This window comes from Lepisma saccharinum, chromosome 1 (genome assembly GCF_977018435.1).
Source record: "Lepisma saccharinum chromosome 1, izLepSacc3.1, whole genome shotgun sequence".
Lineage (NCBI taxonomy): Eukaryota > Metazoa > Arthropoda > Insecta > Zygentoma > Lepismatidae > Lepisma > Lepisma saccharinum.
Genome location: NC_139229.1, coordinates 86480654 through 86497633, shown reverse-complemented (window position 1 = coordinate 86497633; position 16980 = coordinate 86480654).

Genomic DNA, 16980 nt, shown 5'->3' with positions numbered 1-16980 from the left:
CAGTGGTTGTTACGACCTTACTTATTTTGTAACTTTGAGATTCCATGTTAAAAGAAAAATCTATATAGTGTTACCTCAAGTCCTTGTTAATGTCCGTGATACTAGATGTTGTGACGCAAATATGAACGCGCCAATCAAGGCGTTGTTGAACTAATGTATTCACCTTTCTGTAACTATCTAAAGAAGACAGCTTGCTTAAGACAACGGGCATTTATTATGATGTAAATATAGATTTGCCAATCAAAGATTATCCATGTTTGATGAACTAACCTAATTGTAATTAAATAATGGCGGAACATTTAAATTTGTATATTTCCAAAATGTAAGATTTTATCAACGTTAAAGAAATAGTTGTTAACTCAAATGAATATGTAAACTTTCTTTGTAAATTATTAATTGCCAAACTATGTATTTTTCAAATATCTTTCTGTTGTAATTTAGAGTATTGTAATAAGAAATTACCTAAAGACAGGTGTTCGAGGCTGGAACTTTGGGTATAAATACGAAGGAGTTTGGTCCGTAAGGAGGTCTGTTCTGGTGTCAGTCTAGGAAGAAGTGAATAGGTGCAAGCCGCTCTTCTGTAAAACCTAGACTGGCCAAATAGGAACGGTCTAATCTAGGAAGAAGTGAATAGGTGTATGCCGCTCTTCTGTAAAACCTAGGTTAGCCGAATGGGATATAAGTTCCAATTTAGGAAGAAGTGAATAGGTGCAAGCCGCTCTTCTGTAAAACCTAAATTGGCAATCTCGGGTGATAACTCCAAGTCTAGGAAGAAGTGAATAGGTGTATGCCGCTCTTCTGTAAAACCTAGGTTTGGGCCACCCTAGTTTGACCTTTCCAGTAAGTTTGAAGTTATCTATTAACAATTGATCTCCAAGTTCCAGTTATGAATTACCTAACCACTGGTTGTAAGTATTCAAGCAGTAAATAAACATTTCATTAAAACTTAACGACGTTGGTTGGATTTGTTCTGCACCTACCCTGAAGATAGGTTTCAGTGTAGACCCTTAGAGCCTCAATGCTCCCGGCTATAGGAGTAAAGGGTGAGGAAAGTTACTAGGAACGTAACATGGTTGACTGCCTTTTCTTTGGGAAGCTCTCTTCTTGACTCCTAGCCACATTTAAAACCTTGCATTCTGCTTTTTGTTTCCCTTTTAACTGTCCGGATTAAGCGAAGTCCGGCTTATCGGGGTCCGGATTAATGAAGTTTTACTGTAATAATTAATATTACTTGGTGAGTTTTCCACTCCCATTCTATATATCAATTTACTAGGGTTTTGTTTTAAAATATTAAAAAATTACATCAGAATGCAAAAAGAGCTGTTACATAATATAAAATACAGTTCTTCCACATAATATTGGTGGAAACTTCTAATTTTGCATAACTTCCAGGAAAATTACACTTCTCGAAAGCATCGCGATGTAAAGTGTGAAAGTGTGTATAACCGTTTCGCACCAACAGAATTTCATTCCTTAAAACAACATAGGATATAGAATAAAAAAAGTAATGAAAATAGTGTTGAACAATTTGCCTACCATTATCTTTGTCTTTGACTGTACTAGAGTACAGGGACAACTTTCGCTCGCTCGTACTACTGTATTTCGAGTCTCCCACCCGAGCGTATGCAATGGAATATAATTTTAATGTGACAATAATCGTAGACACATATATTTAAAACAAAGACCTTGGTAGTTTCAGCCCACAATCATTCATTTTCATCTACATTGTGTATTGGTAAGACACAAGGAGATGATGACTATTCACTTAAGTAGTACAGGTGGCCGGGTTCTAAGCCCGAAAAGTGAGGCTCGGTGAGGCTCGCCTTAATGGTTTGCTCTTGTAAGGCATAAGCCTCATTTTCTCGCAGTGTTGCCAACACCTTACTCGAAAAAATCACCAAGGTTTTTTTTTTGGTCTAACCTAACCTAAAGCAAGGAACTGGCAACCTTGCTTGAGGCTTGCTTTACAGTGCATAAAGCAAGGTTGCCAACCTACTGGTACTTTTGCCATAGCCTTTTACAAAAAAAGAGAGAGGAGAGAGAGAGGGGGAAGAGTTAAACAACCGAAGTAGACCTAGTGGCCGGGGGTTCTAAGCCCTCATTTGAGGCTCGAATTATTATTTGAGGCTCGTCGTAGCCTTTTATGATGTATATTTTGAGGGGTAGAGTTGGCAACACTGTGGGTTTTTACTGTAGCTTTTTATGAGGGGGTCTATTGCCCTCTGTTTACATCTGGCAACACTACCGTAGATTTTTTGACAGTGTTGTTAACCTACTGGGTTTTTTCACTGTAAATTTTCATCAAAGGGCCTGAGGGGTCCATGTATTTTTTATGTCTGGCAATACTGTTGGGGGCCTAGTGTTGGCAACACTGTGGGTTTTTACTGTAGCCTTTTATGAGGGGGGTTTATTACCCCCCTTTTTATATTTGGCAACTCTATTGGATGTTCCTTTTTTGAGGCTTGGGTTTTGCCAACCCATCCGAAGAAAATTCCACTATATGATTTTTCACTGGCTAAGCTAACCTACAAATAGGAGTTGGCAGTACTGACTTATAAACCCACTGGGTTCTCTTGACATGTTTTTTCATGATGTGTTGCTAGGCTATTGAGCATCTTGGCGTATACAATGTATATATTTTGAGAGGGGGGTTATAGCTTTTTATGCTGTACGAATACTGGAAGCTTGACAGTGACAACCAACAGAGTAGGTAAACCTACATCCAGGAACTGGCAACACTAGTTTCTGACAGTGAATTTGAAATAAAATATTAAACAAAATACATGAGTAAGCACTGTGATTACAAATAGTACTAGTGTTATGCCCCCCCCCAACTCCAACTGGACAACTGGGGAAAATAATTGTACAACAATTTGTACCTAATTGTACAATACTTGTACCTAATTGTACAACATATACACAGACATAAAAGAGAGAGCCTTCCTGTAACTTACTTCATGTACAATTTATATGATTTTACAACTGTGAAAAGAAAGCATATGTGTTCTGTATGCACACATTTATTCTTATTTTTCGAAGTTGAATGAAAGCACATGTTTTTACGCTCTCGTAATACTAACCTTGCTCCACTGATTTTAAATTCCTTCCATCCGCTTTTTTTTTTCTGTGTTATTTCCGCATGCACGCAACATTTGCTTTCAATAGACAGAAGGAGTGTTAGTATAGCAGGCTCCGAGTTTACAATTTATTAAATTAAACAATAATTTATGTAAGAATATACTTGTACTTACCGAACACAAAATAATAAAAAGCACATGTGAATGTTTGCGTGTGTTTATGTTATATGACGACTGAGTAAAAAAATAATGTTGACTCCCCGAAAGATAAAAGTTCTTAGTTCGACATCAGATGCATGCAAATTTTATGTTTTGCTCTCCAAAATCTTGATTTTTATGTTTGTGCTATTTGTCATACAGCAGAGGAGAAGAGGGGAGAGGGAGGGGAGGGGGTACTATTAGCGCCATCTATTAGCAAACAATAGAAATAAAAAGTAGGGTCAAACTTTTTCAACACCCAAACATTTTAAACGTCCTCGCGTAGTAATACGATCAGCAAAAGACGTTTAAAAGAGTACTCTTAGTCGACAAAGCTAATTGCTAGGGCCCTTATATTGCTAAAATATTCTTTAATTTGCATATTTCTCATACCGCCATATGTTGTTCTAGTTGACTTCTTCCAAAAAAATGCTAATTAGCGAGAGTTAATTAAGCAAGGCAAGTAAAAGAAGCAAAATAGAACAACATATGTGCCGGCGTGAGAATATGTAAAAATTCGATTCAGAGGTGGATCGAATTAAAGTTGGGGGATATTTTGCATTTTTTTCCTATAATGTACAAAACATTTACCGTACATAATCTTTTCCATTTACAACAGTATAAAATAAGAGGAATGTGTGACAATATCCATATTAATTAGGAAGGTATGTTGTATGCTAGGTTAGCTAATTGTGTCTTCTACAGCTTCACTGTATAGAGGAAAGATGGAAAAAGAGAGCTCTACAAAAACTGACGCTCTTGACAATATTGTACGTCCGTGAAAATTACATATAAATAAGGCATAAGCGTATTATCTGCTTTCATGTCAGATTTTCCCAACCTGTAAGCTGTAGTGTTTAGGTGACAAGCGACCTGCTCAAATATGATACTGTTGACAATATTGTACGCCCGTGAAAATTACATATAAATAAGGCATAAGCGTATTATCTGCTTTCATGTCAGATTTTACCAACCTGTGAGCTGTAGTGTTTAAGTGACAAGCGACCTGCTCAAATATGATACTGTTGACAATATTGTACGCCCGTGAAAATTACATATAAATAAGGCATAAGCGTATTATCTGCTTTCATGTCAGATTTTACCAACCTGTGAGCTGTAGTGTTTAGGTGACAAGCGACCTGCTCAAATATGATACTGTTGACAATATTGTACGTCCGTGAAAATTACATATAAATAAGGCATAAGCGTATTATCTGCTTTCATGTCAGATTTTCCCAACCTGTGAGCTGTAGTGTTTAAGTGACAAGCGACCTGCTCAAATATGATACTGTTGACAAATATTGTACGCCCGTGAAAATTACATATAAATAAGGCATAAGCGTATTATCTGCTTTCATGTCAGATTTTGCCAACCTGTAAGCTGTAGTGTTTAGGTGACAAGCGACCTGCTCAAATATGATACTGTTGACAATATTGTACGTATATTGTATTGTATAGGAGACTAGAAGCATATAATTTGGCGAAAAAAAAAACCCAAGTAAGGTCATAGAAAATAGTTAAAAAAAAAAAGTGAACAATTATATTTTGCATTGCACAGCATTAGGTATTAAATAACATACCCCCAAAAAATCTCTGCATTATGCGTTCTGAAAAAAATTGCCCTACGTGCCAAATTGGTATGTCAAGTAAAAATTTTCAAAGACACTGTCGTACTTGTGTGCCGGGAAAGCGAATATGTGCAACCAAATTGTACTCTAAGTGTGGAAAAAATATTTCTATTGCCAACTTCAAGCAACACCAGCCTACTTGCAAGAGCACTGGAACATCTCTACCGCAACCTTCCAAGCGAAAGGTAGAAGTAACCTCCCTTGATGCATCGCCACCTGCCAAACGCGTCAAGCTGGCGAAGAAAGCAGACCGATTTGCGTTTGAGCATTTATTAGAAGACTTTAACATAACATCAGACAGCTTCTGCGATGTGCGTAGTTTTCTGGAGAGCGAGCGAGCTAAGATAATATCCATCCTCAACGATGCATTGGCTACATACTCCACTAAATTCTATGCTGTGCTATGCTGCAAGTATAAGAAACCGTCTGATGAAATATATAAATTCTTCCATGCGACAAAAGCAAAAACACTGCATCAGGCAGATGTCACTGACCTCGACAGCATCTACGACAAGTTTGTCGAGGAGTTTGTGGCAAAGCACGAGGAGCATCAGGCTGAAGGCTCGGGCGGTTCGCTGTGTGGCGACCCCCACGAACTTCGTCTGAAACTTAGCAAGTCCCTGCCACTGGCAGGGTCTAGCTATATTGCCCTGCCACCCGAGGTTGAAGCAAGGAAAGCTGTTCTCAATATTCAGAACAAAGACACTAAATGCTTCCTCTGGTCGGTACTGGCAGCATTGCACCCTGTTCACTGGAAAAACCACTCGTACCGTGTTGCACACTACAAGCAGTATGAGTCGGAACTGGAGGATGCAATGGCCGGGATTGCCTACCCTGTAGAAGTCTCGCATATTCGCAAGTTTGAGGTTCGTGCTCGTGACTTGTTGGGCCTGCAATTAGCCATCAATGTTTACGGTCTCACCGAGAACAAAAATGAGGTCCACCCCATCCGGGTGAGCAACGTGAGCAACAACAACGAGGTACGAGAAATCAACCTCCTGCTCATCAAGGACGAAACCCATCACCATTACACCCTTATCCGTTCCCTCTCTCGGCTTGTTTCGAGCCAACGGAGCAAAGACAAAACCCACGTCGAGGTGTGTCGCAGGTGCTTGGCTACATTTCATAATCGAGAACAGCGGGATTACCGGCGCATCAGAGGACCCAACATTGCTGCTCAGAAGCTAGCTCGCCACATGCTCTATTGTGGTACCAACAAGCCTGCACGAATTATCCTGCCCGAACCTGGTGCAGTAGAGTGCTTTCGCATGCACAGTGCTATGGTGAAGCATCCTGCCTATATTGTAGCAGACTTCGAGGCCTTTCTTCAACCTCTGTCTAACTGCGAGCCCAACCGCGAAACATCCTCTACCATTCCTTTCCAAATCCACGAGGCCTCGAGTTACTCCTATGTTGTGGTGTGGCGAGACCAACATATTGCCTCCGAGCCCTATGTGTATCGCGGTCCCGACCCGGTCAAACACTTCCTGGAGAGAATGCAACAGGAAGCCATCAAGATAGGGAAGGTGCTGTTGGCCCCCAAGCCCATGCTGCCTCTGTCTCCGGAAGACAAGCATCAGCACGAAATAGCTCTAAATTGTCCTGTTTGCAACTCGGTCTTCACTGACGATAACAAAAAGGTCCACCACCATGACCATTATGGGACCGGAAGCTACATTGGCCCGTGGTGCAACAGATGTAACTTGAGAGCCAGGGACCCGCGCTTCATACCGGTCTTTTTTCACAATGGCTCGGGATATGATTTCCATCACTTGGTCACACATCTAGGGTACGACAATGCGAGAATCAATGTCCTGGCACAGAACGAGGAGCGTTATATTAGCATCAGCAAGTGGGTGCCGATCCCCAACTCAAGCAGCAGCATCGAGCTTCGGTTCCTCGACTCTCTGAGGTTCCTCCAGGCAAGCCTCGATGCTCTTGCTGGGAAGCTCAGAGACGACCAACTAGCCATTACTACATCAAGTTTCCCGAACTTAGATGTCGCACTCATCAGACGTAAAGGGGTCTACCCCTACGAATACGTCACAGACCCTTCCAAGTTCGAAGAAGAGTTGCTGCCTCCCCAGGATAAGTTCTACAGCCAGCTGAGAGGTTCAGGTATTACCGACGAGGAGTACAAGCATGCTCAGTCTATGTGGGTCGAGTTGGGTTGCCGAACTTTCGGTGATTACCACGATGCATACCTGAAGCTTGATGTGACGCTTCTTGCCGATGTGTTCCAGGCGTTTCGGGCGACTGCGATAAACATTTACAACCTGGACCCTGTATATTTTTACAGCCTTCCTGGACTGGCATGGTCGGCCATGCTCCTGCTGACTAAAATTAAACTTTCACTTATCTCCGATAATGATATCATGCTTTTCATCGAGAGAGCTATCCGGGGTGGCATGGTCCAAGTGTCGCAACGCTTCGCACACGCCAACAATCACCACATGGCCACTGGTTACGACCCCTCCCAACCATCAAGCTACATCATGTACACTGACGTGAATAATCTTTACGGGCACTCCATGATGCAGCCACTCCCAACAGGACAGTTTAAGTGGGTTGATCCTTTATACCACGACATCGAAAAAGAGTGCGACGAGTTTGGGTTTTTTGCCGAGGTGGACCTTGACTTCCCCGAGAAGCTGCAGGATACATTCTGTGACCTTTCGCCTGCCCCGGAATTCAAGTGTCCACCTGGCTCGGATCAACCGAAGATCGTTATGGACTTGGAGCCCAAAAAGCGTTATGTGCTACACTACCGGAACCTCCAGTGGTTAATGCAGCAAGGGGTCTCGGTCAAAGCAGTTTACGACGTGCTCTTGTTCAGGCAGTCTCCATGGTTGAAGCCGTACATCGAACTGAACACCAACCATCGCACTGCTGCCACTTCGGAACTTGATCGCGATTTTTTCAAATTAATGAACAATGCGGTATTTGGGAAGACCATGGAGAATGTGCGAAATCGCGTTGATGTGAGGTTGGTGACGAAGAAAACACAGTGTCGTCGACTTGTTGCAAGCCCACTGTTCAGGTCTCGAACAATTTACAACGAACAGATGTCTCTGATTCACATGAACCGGGGCAAGGTGCTACTCAACAAGCCCATCTATGTGGGAGCTGCAGTTTTGGATCTGAGCAAGTTGTGCATGTTCGAGACATATTACGGCATACTACGTGCACACTACAACCACAATATCTCGCTCCTCTACACAGACACAGACAGCTTGGTGTACCATGTTCGCACGGCCGATGCGTATGGTGATATAGCCAAAGTTCCAGCTCTTGTCAAGCTCTTCGACACATCGGGCTATCCCCAGCTAAACCGGTATGGAATTCTGCCCCGGAACAAAAAAATACCCGGCAAACTCAAGGACGAGAAAGACGGGGATGTGATTGTGGAGTTTGCTGGACTTCGTGCCAAAGCCTATGCGATCCGGGCTGAGGGTTCTGTAACAAAAAAGGCAAAGGGTGTAAGCAGGCAAGTGGTTCGGGAGCACCTCAAGTTTGAGGATTACCTCGAGTGCCTCAGAACAAAATCGCCCATTCTACAAAAAGAGCATCGTATCCAAAGCGTCGATCATGTGCTTACAACTAATATTGTCAGGAAAGTAGCTCTGGATGCACACGACGACAAGAGGCGTATTCTTGAATGTGGGGTCCATACACTTCCGTGGGGCCACTATCGCCTCCAAACTAGTAAGACCTGCCCAGAGTGTAACAAAAAGTAATAGGCAATGCGAAAAAAAAAAAACAATTTTAATTTACTTCCACTTCCTCGATTACATGCATGCATGGCACAGCAAAATTAAACTTCTGGAAACTGCTAATTGCAATTTGTACTTATATATATAAAATTCCACATTTCTTATTGTGTGCTATTTTTTTTATTTATTTAAAACTGTTCAGTTACTCTTTCATTCTTGACGTCATACACAAATGTTTTCTCTGCAATAAGAATGACACTGCACAGAGTATCTGCAGGCAAGGCATCGTGGAACTCGCATACAATCTTGATGTTGGTACGATCGTTGACCACCACTTGCTTCCTCTTAGATGTGTTGATGACGGTCATGGGTCTCCGTGCTTTGAATTCGCTGGGCGCGTAGTACACGTCCACGCTTCCTTCGGTCACGCGTTTGTAAGCCGTGTAAGCTTCGTAAAGTTTGAGGTAATCGTCTTTGGTCATGTCGAGGTTGTAATTCTCGCGCGGGAACACTTCGTTCCTACCGTTCTTCAGATAAACGTTCTTGATCTTGCAGTCGTCGAACTTGCTGGAATCTTTTTCCTGATCGTTATCGCGTCCGGTCTGAAAAAGCACTACGACGAAATCTGGCATGTCGAACTGTATGTTGTTGAACTGTCGTCACGTCGAATTCCATGTGACTTCCCGACGCCATCTTCTGCACGCACTGGTAACCGTGAAAGTGAATCGGCACCTGCGGACTTTTCAAGATCTCCGCTTTGTACTTGAGGGCGTAGTTCGTTTCGTATTCCACCACCGGCATTCTCAATTCCATGCTCCGGATGACGCATTTCGCTGCTTCGGGTAAAGGGTTGGCTATCGGCGTGGTGCCGTCCGGACCCAAAGTAGCGTATCGCATTAGTGCGTCGTTGTCGTTGGCAGCAGACGCATGGGAAAGAGCACCGTGTGACTTCTCGTCGATATTTTGGTCCCGGCTTCGAATCCCCCGGCCTGGTAGTACGCTGCGTCCGTTTTGGATAATTTCAACGTTCCCACTGCCGTCGACGTGATGCCTGGATAATCTATTCTGTCGATGACGGTGTTGTGTTTCCTCACCTCCACCTGCGAGAACAGGTGAGGCACGAAGTTGTCCACGAGTATCAAGTTTGCTGCTGCAGGAAACGCGTCTCCGCTTTCCTTCTTCACCACGTCGAATTGAAGGTAGAGGTCCGCTCTGTGAGGATGAATGAACCCGTCGCCTACGTCCACGTCGTATTCGATCTCCCTGTTCGCTTCGTTCAGATTGGCGAACGTGCGACGGTTGGGAGGGAAAGATTGCAATTCGTAACTTTCGATTTGCTCCATTTTACATGTATGGTTATTTATTATACGTTGATCTCCACGATGGCCGTCGTAGTGGCACCTGCGAAATCCACCACGTCTCCTTTCTCGTTCGTCACCACCAACTCTATGTCGTCTATGCGGTTGCGACATACTGGAAAATAGATCGGCGAAGAGGGCGTGTAGATGATCGGTTCCATGAACTCGGAACTTGGTTTGAAAGTGGCTATGATTCCCGTCTGCTTGTGACTTCCTAATAATCCGTCCGAAGATTTCGTGATCATGCCTTCCGCCACGTTACAGTGTACGTTCAGAGTCTCTATGGCCAAGAATTTAGGAATGTTGGTTGCCACGTGCTTGATGCCAGCTTCGAGTTTGGTGTCGTTCTCGAAACCTAAAAGTTCTCCCATGGTGCCCAGGTCCACGGTCTCCGTCGCGGATAGGATTTCCACTCTGTGCGTGACCGAATTTTGAGAAAGGTATGTGCCTTTGGGTAATTGAGCTTGCAAAGTGGAAAGATTGTATTGCCCTGGCGTGACGACGATGTGTTCGCTTCCGACGCTAATTTTGTTGTTGTGCTGCGTGACGTTAGGTATGAGGTACATGCTGTAGAATGCACGCAGAGCCACGGATTTAGGATAGACGATGTCGTCGTGCAGCGTGAGTTTCAAGATTGAAGATTCGCTCGTGAGATGGAACACGCCCATCCTAGTGATGCTGTTTGAGGTTCCACAATGCTTTCTGGAAATCCTCGATCGTAGGGTTATTTATTTTAGAGAGAAACGCAAGCACTGAGAGGCAGAGATGACCGCAGTTCACGTCTCCGAAATCTTGAATGCGTTCGTCGTTGTAGTATATAGAGGTTTTGTTCGTTTTCAGATAATGAATTAAATTTGTAGGTGGAACACCTCCGAAAGAATCGAAAACGAATGCTTTATCATCATTTTTGTGGTAACATATCCAATGCGTGCCTGGATTTTCTTGACCGTCCAAGTTGACTACTCCGCATTCTCTTCTTTTGACGGTTGAAGGTAACGAGTCGGACATGAAAACTCCTCTGAAGTGTTTGATTTGTAACGGTTCGATCAGAGATTCAATGTTTCGGTTGGTGAGTGCTGTTGTTTCTTTTTTTTAAACTTCTTCATCACACCCTTCCCCCCTTTCTTCTCCATGGCCAGGTTGTGACGTTTCTGTTCTTCCAACTCGGCCTTGTTCTTCTTCGAGTCGATGACGGTTTTCGCGATGGCGGCACTTCCACCGGCCAAACTTCCAACGGCCCCCAATGCTGCTAGGATGGCCGGGATGCTGAATATGAAACCTCCGATCTTTTGCTGTTTCCGCGAACGCTGCAATCTTTTCAATTGAGGTGTGCTGAGCAGCAATTTCATTCCGTGTCCTTTCGACAAGCAAGAACGTTTCTTCTCGCGTTGTTTCTTGGTGAGTAACCCATCGAGGGCACCTAGATTTTTAAGATTGGAGTATGGTATCTGGTACACGACACCCTTGGGCTTCATGTTGATGCTCTATGTGTTATTTTCACGGTATGTTATTTATATATATATTCTGAGATTTTTTCTTGTGTAGTTTTTTTACGGTATGTTATTTATATACCCCACCCCAATTTTTGTTTCGTGTTCATGGCGATGGTGGTACCCAGTGCGGCGACCCGTTCACCCAACGATGCGTCTCTGCTCACGAACCTTTCGAAAGCTGCATGTTCCAATTTTTTGTCTGCTTCGTGACGTGCGTCCAGATCCGTCTGCGTGGTGTTGTAGGCGATGTCGTGATCTTTGCATGCCGCGTCCAACGGATTCACACCCTTGTCTCCTCTCTCCAATCTTTTCTCGAGTTTGGTACCCGGTCCGCAGTACTGGTAGCCAGGTAGATGCATCTCGAAAGGTAACTTGTTGATGATGTCGTTCACGAGTCCTTTTCCTTCGGCCACGTTCCAAAATTTTGGAGGCAGCGTGTTGATGATTTTGATCAGGTAACCTATGCCCTTGTCGTCGTTCACGATGAAGTTGGAAAGTTTCGTGCTGATCATGTCCACGATGCCAACCTTCTCGTTGTAGAAATTACGGTTGCCTGCATTCTCTTCGCCGGCTATCACCAACAATCGGTCCACGAGTTTCCTAACGTCGTCCACAAAAACGTATTCTTTGGGTAACGTGTTGTAGCGTTTGACGCCGCTGCCTGTTTTGACCTGGTTCCAAATCGGTTTGATGAGATTCCTGTACTTCTCGCCGCTGCTCGATTTCACCCTATTCTGCGAGGCGTCGTTGTTCTGGTACAAGGCATCCGTCATGATCAGAATTTCCTTGTAACTTTGGTAATCTTCGTCGGTGTAATCTTTCGGCTGCTTTTTGGCGACGAGTTCCCACAGTCCCACCGTACCCGGATACCTGGTCCAACTATCCTTCTCGCCTAAATTAACTTTAATGTCGTTGCCTTCGAAGGTCACCTTCGATTTCCCAATCTTCCACACCACACCACCGCCTTCGTTGGTTTCCATGCTGGGATACAATCCGAACACTTCATCCTTGTCGAATTTCCCCGTGCTCAGGTAGTCTCGTGCCAAAGGCCCAAACTCGATTTTATCCGAAGACGTGCTGCCTATGGCTCGACGTCGTGCCGGTGCATCCTTCAGTTCGAACGGCGTCGAAGGAATGCTCGAAATGGGTGTGGGTACGGCGTAACTTTTAGCTGCGAGCGGTACGAGTTCGTTGATCAAATTTTTATTTTGTTCCGTGACACTTTTAATTTCTTTACCTAGACTGCTGATGGCATCGATCACGGGTTGATCCTGACGTTTCTTCTCTTCGTAGAATCCGCGATTCTCGGATTTCCAACCTTTGAAGCGTTTCGCGAGGTAATCGCGAAGCTTGAGATTTTCGTCTTCCATTTTTCGTTTCGTCATGACGTTATTTATACACGTCGTTTCTCACAACGTTGCAACGTTTAGAAAGTCGTTGATTTTGTTTCTGTATTTTCCGTCGTTGGGTTTCCTCGTCATGTCGATCGTCGCGAATCCGAAATCGTCACCGTTCCAGCAAGTAGAGCAGCAGCGTTCCGAAAATTGATTGTAGTTCATGTCTCCGCCTACGTAGTCATCGTACGCGTGCTTGAGGTTGGTGTGATCTTGACGAAACAAACATATGAAATTAGCGTTGTCGCGTACTAACTGTTTTGGAATTTTGGAAAACGTTTGAGCTAGGTAAAAGCAATCCATTTCTTTGTGACGACCTTGCGTGAAAAAGTTGCGAATTTCATTTTGATTTTCCAGGATGGCGTCGTCGAACACCACGACTGAATTTTCACGACAATCGTCGAGTGGTTTTATTTCCGAGGCGAACGTTGCAATGTCCAGACCATAGTACAGTTTCATCAGTTGCTGGTATTTGGATTGCTCCAAACTTTTCGAGAACACGTACAGGTGCCTGTTCTTCCAATCTAACCAATTCGGTGCGAGGAGAAAATTGTCCACGAGCAGTGTCGTTTTCCCACACCCCGAAGGACCTACGATCAAACAGCGGATGCTGTCGGGAAGCAACTTGCCGTTCTTTTTTTTTCTCGTTTGACTTTCCGGATCCGGTAGACGCTTCACCACGTTCCACGTACTCACAAGATCACTTCGTTCGCGTCGATCCAACTCTTTTCCGGAAGTCCCAGCCATTTGACAAACAGTTTGTCACCATTCCTACGCAATACTTTCTCGATGAGGTACGTGTCGGGGTGTTTTGTTTTAGAGAGTTCCTCTTCGTAAAATCTTCCTTTCAAAATCTCGCCGCTACTATCTTTTATTATATACGTGTGTCGGTTTCCGGGTAGAACTCGAACCACCGTAAAGAGTTCCGTGCTCCAATTTTTAGTGAATCCCTTCTCGAAGGTGCGTTTGAATTTGCTGATCCTCACCTGGTCTCCAATTTTGTATTTAGCTTTTTTTGTCGTGGGTGTGTACTTTGGACAGTAAACGGTAGAAATTAAACGCTGCTCGTCGGACTTGGTAACGTCGGCTGGCTTCATGCCTATTGTTCTGTGTACCGTATCATTATAGGTGTCGACGAGTTCCGGCAGGATGTCGACCCATTTGTAATTTCCCCGAAGCGTGAATCGTTTCCACATGTGTGTTTTCAAGGTTCGATTGAATCTTTCCACGATGCTGGCTTTGATGTGACTGAAGGTCGAATAATGTTGAATCTTGTGTTTTTGAATAAACTTTTGGAATACGGCGTTGTAAAATTCTTTACCGTTGTCCGTTTGCAGAAACCGTGGTTGTCTGCCGCCGCTTTCGCGAAAAATTAATTTGAATGCTTCCGTGACGCATGTTCCCGTTTTCGCCTTCAAAGGTAGAGCCCATGCGAATTTCGAAAATGTGTCTATGACGGTGAGGAGGTACTTGTTGCCCTTGTTCAATTTATGTACGTTTTTCAAATTGCCGCTACTCATCTCCACGAGGTCGCTTTGCCAGAGGTCGTCGATGCCCTTGGTTACCACAGCCAAACGTTCGTAGTTGCGGCGTGCAGGTTTATGCAATTCTTCGACGATGGCTTGCCTAGACATTTTTTTTAGAGATTACGTTTCAAGAGAAGCACAAGCGTGATGGGATTCAAAGAGGGTGGCACTTCGCTCGTGTTTTGAATGATCAGCTTATCGCCGGCACTCACGTCGAAAACGGTAAGATCTTCGTCTTCGTGTATTTCATATATGTTGCGCGTTTCGTTCCAACGTGCCAGAGGAATGTTTCCTGCTTTCTGGACACCACGATTCGATATCAAAGTCATGGTGGGAACGCTAGCTTTTCTACCGTGAGACCAGTACGAAAATTCGTTTATCTGAATCGTGCCATCGAGGAGAAACTTGTAGTACGGATGATAAGGATGCAACATGTACAGTTTGTTACCTTCGACGAACGTGGAGATTCTCTGTTGATTGGGTACGCTGTTGATTTCGATGGCTTGCAGAGAATGCAGTTTAGCGAATTTAGTGTCGACGCCGAGCAGATTACTGTGAACTTGTCCGAGTTTATTTTCGATGGGCAGCAAATGCTCGACTATGGTATCCGTTACGGCAGAAAACGACGGTTTGATTTTCACTTCCACGTTCAACTGCTTGTAGTTTTCGTTGAGTTCTTGCAACTTGGCACCGAAAGAGGCCAGCGTCGATTCCTGCGTGGATTCCAGCACTCCAACTTGATCTCTGATGTTGACGACAATGTTCTGAAGGTTCTCGACTTGATTCAATTTCGAGCTCTTCTCGGTAAGATCGTTCACGATCCTTCGCATCTCTGTAAACTGCGTGTGAAGGTCGGCGACGCTCTGCGAAGTGGGCAGCGTCGACACCAGCGAACTAATTTCGTCTCGAATCTGTTCCACGTTCGCCGTTTCAGTTTCCAGTCGTTTCAGCATACGTGATATGTTTCTTTTCAAAGCGTGCAATTCTTTGGAGGTGGGGAGATTGGCCACCCTACTCTCGAGATCGCTCAATGAACTTTTGATGTCGCTCGAATCGGATAGTGCCGTCACCGCCGTTTTCAATTTTTCCAAATCTTCGCTCGAAGGCACGCTCGTCCGAAACGTTCCAAGTCACCCTGTATGTTGTGGAGTACGTGATGAAAATGAGCGAGATTCGTTTCGACGTTTAAATTTTCTAAATATTCGATCTTCTGCTGAACCGTGCTCAACGTGTCTTGAATGCTCGTCAACGCTCTCGCTTCAGCGTGAATATTTTTAATTTCTTCGTTGATCATTTCCAAGGACGCCTGAAGCGTGGCGATGGTGGTTTGAATGTGTTCGAAATCTTGATAGGCCTCCAATTGAATTTTTATGTTCGCGACGCTTTTACCGATGACCTGCAGTTCGTCCGACGATGGTAGGTTCGTCATTGTATCTTCCAAAGTCTGCAACTTGGATTTAATTTCTTCCAACGTGCTGGTGAATTCTTCTTGTAATTTGGAAACGACGACATGTAAGCGTTCTGCATCTATATCGTTCACGACGGTTTGAAGTTCAGAGAAATTCTTTTCTATTGCGGAAGTTCGTTCTTCGATTTCGAGTTTCAGTTTTTCCAAATCTTCATTTTTCGATTGAAATTGCTGTAATTTGGCCAAATCATTTTGAAGCGAATCCACGCTCAACTGTATATTTTGAACGCTGTCGTAAGAAGGTACGTCGACATAATTTTTTATGAGCATTTTCAGTTCGGAATCGATTTTCAGAATGGGGTCGAGACATTGCGTTTGGAGCGTAGCGATTTCCGACTCTAAACTTTTGTTTAAGGTCTCCTGCAAAGCAATCAAATCGGTCCTCAACTTCTTAACTCGAATGTCCAACATGAGAATCTCTTCTGCGTGGTCTACACGCTTGGTATTGCCGAAAATGTCGTTAGGCATTTTTGGTTAACGGTTATTTATAATAGGATAGACGATTCGTAATTCTACAAAAAGAGGAATGAGTTTGTCGTAATCTCCGAGAAGTTCCATGTAAAGATAATCTCCTGCAGAAACATCGTACGTAATGTTAGAAAGCATCTTGTCGTGCTTGATTCGAAAAATATTCTTGCCGGTAGAAATTTTGATTTCGCCTGCGTTTTCCGGATTCACGGTGATTTGAAGTTTCCCGTCGATCGGAATTTCGTAGAAATGTAAATTGTTATTAAAAACATAAAACATCTTGCCCACATCGTCATTCAGTTTCGTCCAAATGCTGTTGAGATGAACAATCAGTAAACCATTGAGTTTAGATAACACGGAAGGTAAGAGGTTATTGAAATTTGGCGGTGCAGTCTCCATGTTGATCTGTTTGCGGAAGCCAAAAAGATTCATTGTCCTTGTTAGTTATTTAAGAATACGGTCAAAGTTTTTTTTGTAATAACAGGCAAAGTTTTTTTTTTGTTTGCTTGCGTCACAATACAGGCACGCGCGCGCGCGTGTGTGTGTGCGACACATTGTTCCCGAAAAAGGTTTACAAAGGTCACGATATATAAACATTTGGTCCCACAGTTGGAAAATTACGATAAGGTGCATTCATCCTTCAAGGATGAGAGAGTG